The sequence below is a fragment of the Quercus suber genome, unplaced genomic scaffold, assembly GCF_002906115.3.
Source record: "Quercus suber isolate HL8 unplaced genomic scaffold, Cork oak 2.0 scaffold_446, whole genome shotgun sequence".
In the NCBI taxonomy this organism is placed as follows: Eukaryota; Viridiplantae; Streptophyta; class Magnoliopsida; order Fagales; family Fagaceae; genus Quercus; species Quercus suber.
Window position 1 is genome coordinate 423697 of NW_027069897.1, and position 14203 is coordinate 437899.

The 14203-nt window shown below is 36.5% G+C and overlaps 1 pseudogene; it reads right to left on the reverse strand.

Annotated features, from left to right (window-relative positions):
- Positions 1 to 11616: 11616 nt before the first annotated feature.
- LOC136062733 (GDSL esterase/lipase At3g48460-like) lies at positions 11617 to 13128 on the reverse strand (annotated as a pseudogene).
- Between the last annotated feature and the right edge of the window lie 1075 nt (positions 13129 to 14203).

The following is a 14203-nucleotide window of genomic DNA, read 5'->3' on the forward strand; positions in this document are numbered from 1 at the left end:
GGGAAAAATCTTGACATTTATATGTGACTGTTGTACATCGATCTTCAATCTTGTCATGGATGATTAGTTAATGGTCTTAATGGTTTTGATACATGTATAGACTTGTGTTTATATATCTTCCCACTCTTTTATGTTTTTGCTTTATAGCTCAACAAATGTCAAATCTCAAAAAGAGATAATGAGTTGCAAAAGTCGTCGCACATACTAGTATTTGACTAGGAAAAAGGGAAAGCAACTTGTATTGAAATGTATGGTACCCAAAAAGCCAAAGGCTTACTCTCAAAATTGAAATATAAAAAATTTCAAGAATCGATCTCAAAATGCGATGTATTGTTCATAAATGATCAAAAAGTTATGAGTTGAAAGAAGCCAAAAGTAAAGCTTCCAAGATATGTAATCATTTTCTTGTGGGAAGTCATATATGTTCATTTCTATAATTAAGATAGACCACTTGACTTAGTACTAGTTGTGTATGACTTGATTGAATTGATCATTAAAACTTCACTTTAGACTAAGGATTATTCCACATTTGATACACACACACAACACATAATTTTTTTTTTTGTAGAAAAAGGTAAGATCATAATATTAATTTAAATCAGTTTAGAATACACTTTCCAACTCCGTAGGTAGTTCTTCTACCCAAACATCGAAATCTGCAGATGAAACTGCTCTTCTTGTAAGGGCGTAAGCTAACAAATTCCCATGCCTTTGCACATGACTAAAACTATAAGACTGAAATTGACTAGCCAAATGGTGAGTGTCCTCAACAATATGCCCATACAAAGTGTGACAACCAGTTGGATCCCTTAAAGCCGATACCACTCTTAAACAATCTCCCTCAACCAGAACGTTAGCTATGCTCAATTCCTACGTAAATACAATAGCTTGATGGGCAACTAAAGCCTCAGCCAACTCCACCGAGTGAGGGAGAGGGATTTTTTGAGATAATGCGCCAATAATTGCTCCACTTGAGTCTCGTATTGCCAACCCAATACCTGTACAGCCCAAACCTTTAAACAAAGTAGTGTCAAAATTCACCTTATACAAGCCATCCGTAGGACGAGTCCAATGCATAGGGACTACAAGAACACTCGGACGTGAAGTAGATTGGTAGGCATCAAAATACTCCTACACTAAAGCTCAAGCTTGATCTCCAGTTTCCTTCAACAGCCAGGTTGGTTGATTAAGTCTCAAACGATTACGCCTCTGCCATAGACACCAGGAAATGATAGAAAACAGAGCAATATGAAACACCAACCTTGTTCGCATCACCTCGCCTAATAACTCAGTAAAATCCCGATGTTGCTTCCTGTAATACTTGGCAAAACAAATGTCAGATTTCCATACATCTTGAGCATGATCACACAGCCATAAACAGTGCATTAGTGATTTGGCCTGCTCAGCACACAAAGGACATGAAGCATCAACAGGAACATGTCATAGCTGAAGATTTTGGGTGGTAGGCAATGAATCATGAGCAGCTCACCAAATAAAGTGGCGAATTTTATTCTGTGTCATGATTTTCCAAATCCCCTTCCACACCTTACTCACTTCATCCGTCGATGATGAACATGGATTTGATGACTGTGCCGTGGACTCCAACATTCGGTAAGCACTCCGAACGCTAAAGTCCCCATCTGGTGTAAAAGGCCATATTAGCTTATCTGTCATAGACCCTTCACAAACCAGAATACTTAAAATTGTTTCTGCGTCTCATGACAAAAAAGTATGCTCCACCAAACCTGGATCCCAAGCCCTTTTACCTTAAAAAAACAAATCCTTCATGTACAATGCATTAGTGGAATTTCGCGGAGAAATAACTCGATTGTTGGATAGATTCAACAACCAACTATGCTCCCAAATTTTAATAGATTCTCCATCCCCAACTCTCCAAACAACGCCATGTTGAATAACCTTCCTTGCTTGAAGAATACTCCGCCAAGCAAAGGAGCATCTAGGATGAACCAGGGCCTCCATAATATTCCCAGTGGAAAAATATTTGGCACTAAAGATCTTATAGAATAAAGTATCTTTGTGATGCAAGAGACGCCAAACCTGTTTTGCAAGAACAGCATCATTGAAGCTCTGAATGTCTCGAAACCCCATCCCACCCACCGAATTCGAGGAACAAAGAGTACTCCATTTAGCCCAATGTATTTTTTTTTATTCCCCTTGCCCCCACCAAAACTTTTGGATCATTGCTTCAATATCTTTACACAAACCAACAGGTAACTTAAACACACTCATAGAATATGTGAGAATAGATTGTACCACCGCTTTTATCATGACTTCCTTACCAGCCTGAGACAGAAGCTTTTCTTTCCACCCTTGCATTTTTGCCCAAATCCTTTCTTTAATCTGAGTAAAGCAAGCTTTTTTCCCTCGACCAACAAAAGAAGGCAGCCCCAAATATTTCTCAAAATGCTTGATGACCAAAACATTCAAAGATAATTTTATGTTCTCCATGGTTTGGGCATCCGTATTTTTGCTAAAAAATAGAGTAGTTTTATGCCTATTCACCATTTGTCCCAAAGCTTCTTCATAAAATCCCAACAATTCCTTGATCTTTTCATACTCAAGTAGTGATGCTCTGCAAAACAGTAGACAATTGTCTACAAAAAATAGATGGGTGAGTTTTGGGCCAGTCCTACAGATTGTAAAGCCATGGATATCTCCTCTCAAAGCTGCCCCTTGTAGTAAAGCATTTAAACCTTTAGCACAAAAGAGAAATAAATAAGGGGACAGGGGATCCCCTTGTCTCAAATCCCTAGAAGGTCTAAACAATCCTTTGGGCTCACCATTAACTAGTATAGAATATGACACAGTCGTAATAAACTCCATCAGTAGAGCCACCCATTCTTCAGGGAAACCCAATTTCAAAAGGATTTGTTCAAGAAAAGACCACTCCACTCTATCATAGGCTTTGCTCATATCTAGTTTAAGAGCCATAAAACCCTGCTTGCTTGTACAATTATTCTTCATATGATGCAGAGACTCAACAGCAATTAAAATATTATCCATGATAAGCCTATTAGCAATGAAGGCACTTTGAGTTTTAGATATAATAGAGTTAAGTAAAGTTTTTAGACAATTGGCAATAACCTTACTAACAATCTTATAAATCATATTTATAAAGGCTAATAGGTCTATAATCAGACAACCTTTCAAGATTTCGGACCTTAGGTATTAGAGTGATAAAAGTGTGATTAATAGATTTCAGGATGGGTCTAGAATTTAAGCATGATAAAACAGCTTGAGAAATGTCCATACCTACATCAGTTCAATAGGTCTGGTAGAACAAAGTGGGCATCCCATCCGGACTTGGGGCCTTCAAAGGAGCCATATCCTTAATTGCACACTCAACCTCCTCCACCACAAAGGCTTTGCCAAATTAATCTGCATCTCTTTGGTCACCACTGGTTGAATCCCCTCCAAAATCCGCTTTAAATTACCTGGAGTGGAAGAAGTAAATAAGTTTGCATAGAATTCTATCAACATGCCCGAAACTACCTCCTTATTTTCTTGCCAAGTGCCATTCTCATCTCTCAACCCCTTTATAAAATTCCTTCTCTTCCTGTGAGTTGACACCCCATGGAAAAATTTTGTATTTTTATCACCAATTTGTAACCACTGAACTCTAGACCTTTGCTGCCACATTTTTTCCTCCTGTTCACATAATTTATTAAGCTCCATTTTCAACTGGTTCATCTTCTTAACCTCCCCTGATTAGACCAAATCCACTTTTGCCTTCCACAATTGCTCCTTAAGTTTCTTTATTTTTTTCAACACACTTCCAAAATGGTCCCAGTTCCAAGTAGTTAACATCTTTTTGCAAGTTTTCAATTTTTTCAATACCACATGCATCGGAGTACCATCATGGTTTATCGCCCAAGCTCTAGAAACAACACCATCGTAATCTGGACTAGTTAACCACATAGCCTTAAATTGAAAAGGCTTATGTCTCCATCGTTGTTGCTCCCCATTTAAGTCAAGGGACAAAAGAATTGGGCGATGATCAGAATTAAAAAAATGCAAGTGTCTAATCCTTCCTGTAGGAAATCGAGCAAGCCATTCATAATTAGCTACTCCATGATCCAATCTCTCCTATATCAGCTCACCTCTACAACGCCTATGCCAGGTAAAATCCGGACTCGAGTTACCCAAATCCATAAAACCACAATGATCAAGAACATCCTTAAAGGCCTGCATGAGATTATAAGCTTGTGGCACCCCCCCTCCCTTTTTATCTTCCACTTGTAGAAGCTCATTAAAGTCCCCAAAACAACACCATGGAAGCTTCAGCTTTGAACTCAACATCTGTAACATATTCCAACCCTCACTATGAATATTCGTATTTGGCTCACCATAAAAACCTGTCAGTCTACATGCATCCTCCGTTCCACCATTAATAATGGCATCTATATGATAGCTAGAAAAACTATCAACCCAAACAACATTACTATTCTTCCACAAAAGGGCCAAACCCCCACCACACTCTTCATTATTGACAGTGAACAACCCAGTATAATTCAACTTAATTTTAATATGTTCCATCTACTCCTTAGTGGACCAAGTTTCTGACAAAAACACGATCTCGGGATCTTTTGCTTGGATAATATCCCCAAGCTCATCAACTAAATGGCGGTTCCCAAGCCTCTGGCAGTTCCATGCTAACAAATTCATTGCTATCGGCAGGGCTGGGACCCAGCCTCCACCGTTAAATCATTAGAGTCCACCCCTCTTTGCTTCTTGCTGCTTTCTAACTTCTTGCTGACCCCATCCATTTCTCTAAAGGATCTCTTTCATGGACCTGAAGATGTGCCTTCTTTTGGACTACCCACATTAAAGTCTCCCTTGCCCTTAGCTTGATTCTGAATAATAGATTAAGTATAACTTGATTTTGGCTTGCCTTTTCCATTCTTTTTTACCCCATCCTGACCCACACCGTTTGCTAGACCATTGCCCATGCCATCTTTGGGTAGAGGTGTTTGCCGAGCCTCTAAAGAGAGGCCTATAACATTCTCCTCCAAACCCCCTTCAGACTTATCAAAGCGTACTATCTCTCTATCAATTTCCTCCAGTTGGGCCTAAAACTCTGAAACTAAAGCCATCCTATCCCTACTTATAGAATTATCATTCTGTAAAACTTCCAAACTCACATCATGATCCAGAGAAATATTCCCATCATCCACTATACCTTGCTTGATCTGAACTACCCGTGAACCAATCTCATTTACCTCTACCCCACTTCTTAGCACCTCCATCCCATTCTTAATCGGGTCATCCACTTCAGTGGACGGAGCCAGTGCTCCCCCATGATTTGGATTGTCACGTTCTAGCCCTTCATTGGACTTCTTACTGCATACTGAATCACTGTCATAGTCCTTTAAACCAACCACCTTAACCACAAATTTCCTAGCCAAGTTAGGTGTTATTGCCTTCATTCATGACCCATATTACTGCCCGGCCTCCTTCGTAATTTGCTTACCTTTCCCCTAAATGGGACAGTCCTTATCCATGTGCGTGGGTTTACTGCACCAGTGACATGTATTGGCAGTTGCTCGTACTTGAAACTCACTGAACGTTCTTGCCCACCCCTAAAAGCAATCTTTCTTCCTTGGCACAACGGCTTTGTCACATCAACTTCAACCCGTAATCGAATAAAGTCGCTGCCTTCATACACTTCTTCCCCAAATGTGCACTCAATCACCAAACCAACCTCAGAGACTATACTCTTTGCAATACTGAGTGATACCTCGATAGGCAAGTTGTGTATTTGAACCACATACAAGTAGTTTCAAATAGAAGTTTGTCCATATTAGTGAACTCTTTTCAAAGCCACAAGATGCTTGTCAAAAGACCATGTTTCCCCTTTCAAAATCTGCTCAACATCCCCTTCATCCTGAAAGATAAACAAGACCATATGATTGCCCATGTCCCTCACTTCGAAACCTTTTCTTGTTCGCCATAATAACTTTAGTGTTTTTGCAATTGCCTCCATGCTTAGTACCCTACCTGTGTAAAATCTTGTAGCCAAGAAAAACTCATGTTCATCTTCATTATCCTCCACAAGAAACCTCTTTCCTTCTGATTCCGTCAAAGAGAGCTTCTCCCATAAGTCGGACGGAGCCTCCATCTTACGTCGCAGCGTTGAAACGACCTGTGGAATATCAAAACACTAACCGCCTCAATCCAAAGAGTAGGCACGTTATTCTCCTTGTGGCTAAGGTTTCATAAGGTGTTGCCCTAGATCAGAGAAACTTTTTTTTTTTTTTTGCAACAACACACTAGTCTAATGTTTAATGAATGTCAATTTCATTTGTGTGATTGTACATGTTCAAATGTGATGTGTGTACACTCAACCATAGACTATGTTTTCATTGATTTTGATCCTTAGACTATGTTTTGGGGGTTTTATATTCAAAGTTGGGATTTTCTCAAATGGGAGTTGGAAAACTTATTTTTTGTCAATCTTTTTGATTGGATTTTGTTTTAAATGTTGATATGCTTTCGATGTTGGCCCTTTGTGGCAAAAATAAAATGTATTTAGGCAAGATTTTCATATGTTCATGCATTGTTTAACATACACTACAGTGTGTACTCTAAGTGTTTGATAAAATGCCCAAATGACATTTTCTCGTTGTTTTGGACTTCGATGAGTACCAATTTTTGGAGATCACCATAATTATTCATGTTTATCATGTTTTAATAATTGGTTGTGTGTTTTACACACTTTGCCCCATGAGTGCTTGCTCATGCATTGGTCATGCAACTCACATGCACACTAGATGCACCTTTGCTACACACACTCTAACACTTGACATGTTTTGCATTCACTCATGCTAGTTAAGTCTTTTTAGACCTTTAGCACATATAACATGTTCTTGTGTCTATGTCATGCATTGGTCTATACTTTGTTCCATCATCCTTAGCATGTCTTGTCTACTTTATGCTTTGTAGCATTCTTTATTTCTATCTTTCGTTTGAGCTTCATTTTCTCATTGATCTTGCACCCTTCATGCATCATACACTTGCGTATATCTTCTTTTCTTTCCCTCCTTCCTCTTGACTTATTTGTCTATTTGTGACAAAAAGAGGGAGAGTGTACTAGAGAGTATACCGGAGTGTTTCGTCATTTCTATATGACTCATGTGCACATTCTCAGGAGGAGAAATTCTATCTCGTGCACATTTATAGGGATAGAAAGCCATAGGGGAGATGCATATACTAAGGAGGAGAAGACTTTTTTTATGAGAAAACCTTGTTTTATTTGTTTCACTTTATGCTTGTTTTTTCGTTGTTTATGGTGCTTTGAGTAATGTTTAGTATCTATGCTTTGCTGCTCTTATTGCATCGTGCTTATGTGTTGGACATGCATACATCCTTATGCTATTGTGCTTTATTGGTTGCATGTTTGGATGATCATTTGCTTTGCCATATGATCATTGTAGTCATTTCCATATGACTGTTTTGTGTTTGATCAAGTTGCTCACAGTTTTCACATCATGTTTACTTGATCGATATTTACTTGTTACATTATACTTGTCCTTTTATCACTTGATTTAGCTTAAGGGTCTAATGTGTTTTGAACTAGTGTTTTAGGTTATAGGTATATATGTTCCAAGTTCATCACGGCTTCTAGATTTAGGTATGAGTGAGTTTTGCCATTGTTCCCAAACTCTCATTTAAGTGTAGAGTCTGTTATATGGTGTTTTGTCACGAAATAGCCAAAGGGGGAGATTATAAAGTTGTGATTTACAACTATGTTTTATGTTGACTTTATTCCATGAAAAAAAGTGTTATATTTGCTTTAATTTTGTTCATTGTATTTTGTGGAATTTTATTGTATTGGGTTTATTATTAAGTTGGTGAAGAATTGAGCATGAAATGAAGAATCAGTGCAATTTCGCGACTAACTCGTGAGAAGAGTATTCCGCGAGAAGGGCACATAAGAAGCACATGAGAAGCACATGCTAGAAGCTGAAGAGTCATGCCAAGCTATCATTTTCACGAGTGTCTCAAAAGTAAGGCCTTCCCATGAAGTACTCGCGAAACTTTCTACCTGGAGGATTTTTTAAGTGTGACTTTCTTACCTTTCACTCATAATACATGTACCCTCATTACCCATAGAAATTGTAAGGAGGCCATTTAGAGAGAAAAACCCTAGATAGGTTTTCTATAAGACACACACACACCCATTTTTTAGAGAGAGAGAGAGAGAGAGCTACTCATCCTTAGTGAGAAATCATTCTAGCCTCTTCTCCTTCCCTCTCCCATTGTCATACCTTGAGAGGAGATTTGTATCCAAACACAACTCATACCTTTTCAAAGTGTAGAGAGTGTTTTGGAGCTTTGGAAGCTTTGGGGATTTGCTAAAAGAAGCTTGTGAGGCTTGGCGGATGCAATCAGGCATTTTGTAGGATCCGGAGAGCAAGAGAAGACAAGATTTCAATAAGTCAGATGGCAGTAGGAGCTTGAGGGCTTAAGTACATTGGGTAGACTAGGCTTGGAGGGTCTTTTGTTATTCGTGTACTCCAACTTTTTTCTCTAATGGATCGATTTACTGCTTGGAGGGCAGCGGAGAGATTTTTCGCCGAGTTCTTCATTTCCTCTTCGATAACACGTCTCGGTGTTATCTTGTGGTTGTATCTTTCTTCCCTTACTCTTATGCTTTACTTTTATTGTTTGTTTTTTCTGTTTATGCACCAGTGTAGTTATTGTTTTATTGCACTTCATTTACTCTTGTTTCTCACTTAGATAAGTTAAAGTAAAATCAACCGAGCCGTAATTTTTAATTGGGTGTCTAAACAAACTCTTGTGTTTCACACAATTTGAAGTTTTTAGGGATGATATGCCATGATCGAATGCTTTAGATGCATGTTAAAGTGTGTGAGAGTTAGAATAACATGTTAAAAGACCCTTTAATGAGATTAAAATTTGAAACACAATGTGGAGACCGACCCACAAGTCGGGTGGGGTTGGGTGCCTAAGACCTTCCCATCCCCATGCCTAAACTACGGACATGTGCTCTGGTAAAAATTAGTCCTTCCATAAGAGCACTATATTTATGATTTTTAGACCTAATCTAGGTCGCGACTCTATTTACACCTTCGTCATGGTCGACCCAAGGCCAAAGCATACTTCTCACAATTTTTGGGGAAACCTAAAAGCTTGTCACGTGGGCTTGCACCCACAATCATGATTTTTCTTTGGGGGGGGGGGGGGACTAGAATATATATAATAATAATAATAATAATAATAATAATAATAATAATAATAATAATAATAATAAAAAGGAGATGTAGCTGTAGTTTCCATTTATTTAAAATTTTTGTATGTTAGATCACCAAGGACGTTAAATTTTATTGGGTTATGGATTGACCCCAGTTAATTAAGACAACTATCGAAGTTGATCAATTAGGTCAACTTACATTCAAATCGTGGAGGCACTTACAAATCACAAAATGAACTAAGTGTAGTGAAAATTAAATTGACATGTTAATTTGTTGACAAATGGGGAAACCCTCTCGCAAGGCAAAAAGCCTGTCAGGTGATTTTCAGGCCACCACTTCCAAGAATCACTAATCAAGAATCAAGTGGTTACTAGTATAAGGAATCTTACCACTACCCTAGACTATCCCAAAATACCAACCTACAGTTGAACTTTTACTCCAATTCCTAACTTGACTTAATCATGTAGAGACTTCTTCCCTGTTTGCTTAAATCCTAGTACATGACTAACTTCTTTGCTCGAATCCAAGTACATGACTAACTCCACACCAACTCTTTGATTGTTGTAGATTCAACAGCTTCACATAGAAACACTTGCCATGATAATCTTGAACCCACATAGAGATTTTGAAACCACTTGTTATGATAATCTTGAACCCACATAGATCTCCTCAATTGCAAGTAAAGTGCGTTTTGTTATAAGATAGGCCAATACATAACTAATATGACCCTAACAAATTTAATCTTAAACCATTGATATTGAACCATACTTTGATATTGTTATATTGTTGTGAAATTTTAATATGTAGAACAAGTTAATTTTATTTGTTTTTTAGGCATGTTATCCTATTAGATTATAAAAACTATTTGTGTTTGGCGTGGCTTTGGGAGTCTAGATCTGTCTTCTCTAGCGAAAACTTCAGCCCAAAGATGTTTGTAAAAGCTTTGCAAGAGTTTCTTTATGTTGTCTTGCTCTGAGTTCCCCACCCTCAGTTCATCATCTTCTCCCATCAATTATAACCTTCTCTAGATGCCTATTTATTTATTTATTTATTTATTTTAATAACATATTGGTAAGCTATCATAGTAAGTGCAAAAGAAATTACAAATTATAGTCTCTTGCCCAGGGCCGACTCTACCCTGTAAGCAACAAATGCAATTGCCTAAGGCACCGTTGTGGAACAAGTCCTCAAATTTGAACCAATAAAGATATTTTCTTCTCTATAAGAATGTTAATTAAGGCCAAAAAATAACCAATGCATCAAAATTATATTTTTATTAAAGAAAAACCATAAATATAAACTTTTCCTGGGAGTAGAATTGATTATCTCTCATATATATATCGAAGAAAAAAAGGGGGAAAAAAAACTCTTGGTGATCAGTGCTCTTAACTCTTCAATCTCTGTGTGGTAGTTTAAGAGTGTATCACTTAAGTCTCTCATACTACACAAATAGAAATCTCTCTCTCTCTCTCTCTCTCTCTCTCTCTCAATAACTAAACAAAGAAAAACTAAAGACTAAAATCAAAAGGCCCAAACAAATCAAACTCAAACCTTAGAATTTTATACTCATTGCTAGAAACTTTGTCATTCTCTCCATTTAACTTCTCTGCAATGGCTTGAAATTTGCTGTGCTTCAAATCATTTCTCCCTTCATGTTTAGCTTCAAGCTCTCGCTCCATTTCTTTTTTCACTTTAAGCTATTAAAATTTTGTTTTATCATGGATGTGGAAAGAGACATAGAAGTGATAGAGCATAACACTTTCACCCACTCATCCTTTATTTTTTGTCTTTTATTATATTTCTTTTCTCTTTCTAAACATATTACATAGCAAATGAGAGAGTGACCCACGTAATGTAGAAGTCTTTTGCTTTATAACTTATAAGCCATCACATATATTGCTAATTTGATGTATATCACATTAATCCATTTTTTTTTAGTGATATTAATTTATTGAATAATGTAATAAATTAATTTTTATTTGCGCAAGTTTAGATTATAAAACAGTCACAATATTAGTAAAGTTGGAAGTTTGCTATTGGTAATCTAGGTTTTATTATTCTAACTTAAGATATTATTTTTAGTTACATTATAATTTTCTATTATGAATCATATTTTATTTATTCATAAGTACTTGTTCATTATAAATGTCCACATATGAAAAATTAAAAAAAAAAGTTGAAAAAAAAAAATTGAATCTAAAATAGTATTTATGGATAAATTTGTTACTAATATTTAAAAATATAAAATGCCCTATTTAAAATCTTCGCCTTAGGTCGTGAAAGTTGTTGAGTCGACCTTGAGTGTAAAGTAAAATTAAGCAGCATCAGGCATCAGATATTTGTTATGAAAAAGAGAACAGAAAGGCCAATATTAGACATTTTAAAATTTGCCTTTCTTTTTCTTAATCAGACCTGAAAATGATGGTGTACAGAAGCCTTGGTTGTAGAAGAGATCAAAGAGCTGTAGATGCATATTTTTGGTTAAGTGAACCCCGTCAAAGTTAATGTGGGTTCTGGAGTCCTTGCAAGTAGAGGTGCCAAAATCTCCACACAGGAGGTTCGATAGATAGTTGAATGGTCCTCTCCCAGATCCACAACATGCCTTGAAGGGTTCTTTAAATTGGTACTGTCGGTGCTTTTCTAGTATTGTTTTGAATGCACTGTAGTAATCAATATATAGGATCATAGAATCTTTGTAATGCATTCGAATTTCATCCAATCGTTTTTGGAGAAGATCATTGTGACCCTTTATTACCAAGTTGGCACTCACTGAACACCCATTTTGATCACGATCATTTGAGGGACATGTTGTTAACTGCAATGGAAGGCACCCTATTGTTGGTAACCCTTGAACAACAAGGAACTTTGCACCCTTGTCCAATAGCGCCTGTCAAAAGAAAGCAAGCTTAATATGACTATTCCAACGTTAACTTCACCAAAACATTCATTCTTTCTTTTATATGCAATGCACCATTTTGTGAAGTATCTAGATCAAATGTTTAGGTTGGAAGTCATTGAGATACTATTTTTTTTTCCCTTCTAACAAGCCAAGGCTATATGCTATTTTCTTTCTTTATTTGTAATATTATGCTTGTTAGAATAATAGTTAAATTATTAAATTCATCATTTTTTCAATCAATTTAAGCTTTGGACATAAATGGTAGTTTAACAATGCTTACCAATGCAAGTGTGCAGATGTGATCAACAGCTTGCTCTGTGAATTGGTTATTGAAAATAGCAGGGCCAATGTAAGAGGCAAAAAGACGAGCATAGTCGTTGCCACCCATCTCACCAATCCAAAAGAGAGCTTTCCCAAGCTCTGATTTGCATGCAGCCTCATCTTTTCCCTTGCATTCTCTTTCCCCAACAAAGCTGTGGAACCAATCAAGTTGAGTTAGTATACTCTCTGGATTTTGTTTCCACATTAAGGGATTACCATAGTTGAAATGACCAAATAGATTATTTGAAAGAGCCGTTGATTTGGCTATTGCAAAGTTTGCACACTTGAGAAGTTTGCGGAAGAGTCTTTATAGGCTGACAAGTGAGGTATGTGGAGAGCTTCACATAGGAAATCAATGACCAAGCGGCCATTAGATAGTCGATAACCAGATAAGTTTGAACTCTCTAATGAGGAATATGGGGACCAAGCTTGAGAGAATAAATCGCTAATGAAGGATTTGAGAGCACCTAAGTAGTAAGCATTTCCAGTGTCTGTGTTAGAATCGCCGAAAGCATAAACCTTGTTGAAGCAACCTTTGAAATCAACTCTTGCTTGGAAACCAGTAGGAGGTGTTGTGCTTTTGTGGCTCTTGTTATGAGTATATGAAGGAGACAAGGATAACAAAAGGATGAAGCATGAAATTTGAAGAAACAAGTACTTGGAGTTTGCCATTTTATGACTCAACAAAGGATCTTGTTTGTTTGTTTGATTGTGGGAACTAAATGGTGGAGCAAATGAAGTATTTATACTTGGTGCCTCTCCCTTGTGGGTTGATCGCTTGTTGAGGCATTGTATGAATCTCCCTACCTTTAGGAGAGCAAAGATGATCTTTGTTTTACTTGGTCATTATCCAATGTCACAAAACTTGCAGTTTTGAGTTTTCTAGTGTAAATTTGACTCTGTATGAGCCTAACAATGCTTGGGAACTCAACTTCATTGTTGTTTGTGTAACCGATCTCTCCTAGACATTTTGTTAGAGATTTAGACCTGTATTGTTAGAAATTAACCGTTTAAGCCAGCAAATTAATTAACCAATTATTGTTGGACGTTCAACTTATGGTTAAGTGGCTTGTAACCTCATGCATATACATGAGATACATTTATAACTAAGCATTAGTAAATGAGTATTAAGATTTTACCAAGTTTATATATAATATATATAATGTTTGTATATTTCAAAATGAAAAATAGCTACTAATAAAATATATACAATTTTATTTAAAGCAGATAAAAAAATCGAATTCTTATCCATTAAGTTCTTAATTTTAATTTGACTAACCACTATTTAATTTGAATAATAATAATAATAATAATAATAATAATAATAATAATAATAATAATAATAATTAATCAATGTTGTTGATTTTTTGAGGTTTATTAATTTAAATTCTACGGTTTTCTCATTTGATAACTCATTTATCATAAAAAAATTATGAAAATTTTATTGGACTCAATTTTTGTAGTGTAGTAAATGGTTGCACCAAAATTAAGAAAATTGAATGGAACACATAACATAAAATTAGGATCCTATTTGAGGTCTAATTAGATTTCTCATAGCTTTGTTATGTACAAACCAATATTGGTAGACAAATATTGCAAAAAGTAAATAAAATATGCAATATGATTATGAAAAGAAAAGTTCTACATGGAAAAAACTCTTTACCACTAACCTCCAAGAAAACGGATCCAAAGAATAGAATCAAAGTTCTATAATAGAGTCATCTTTAGTTCTACAGTTCCCCCCAAT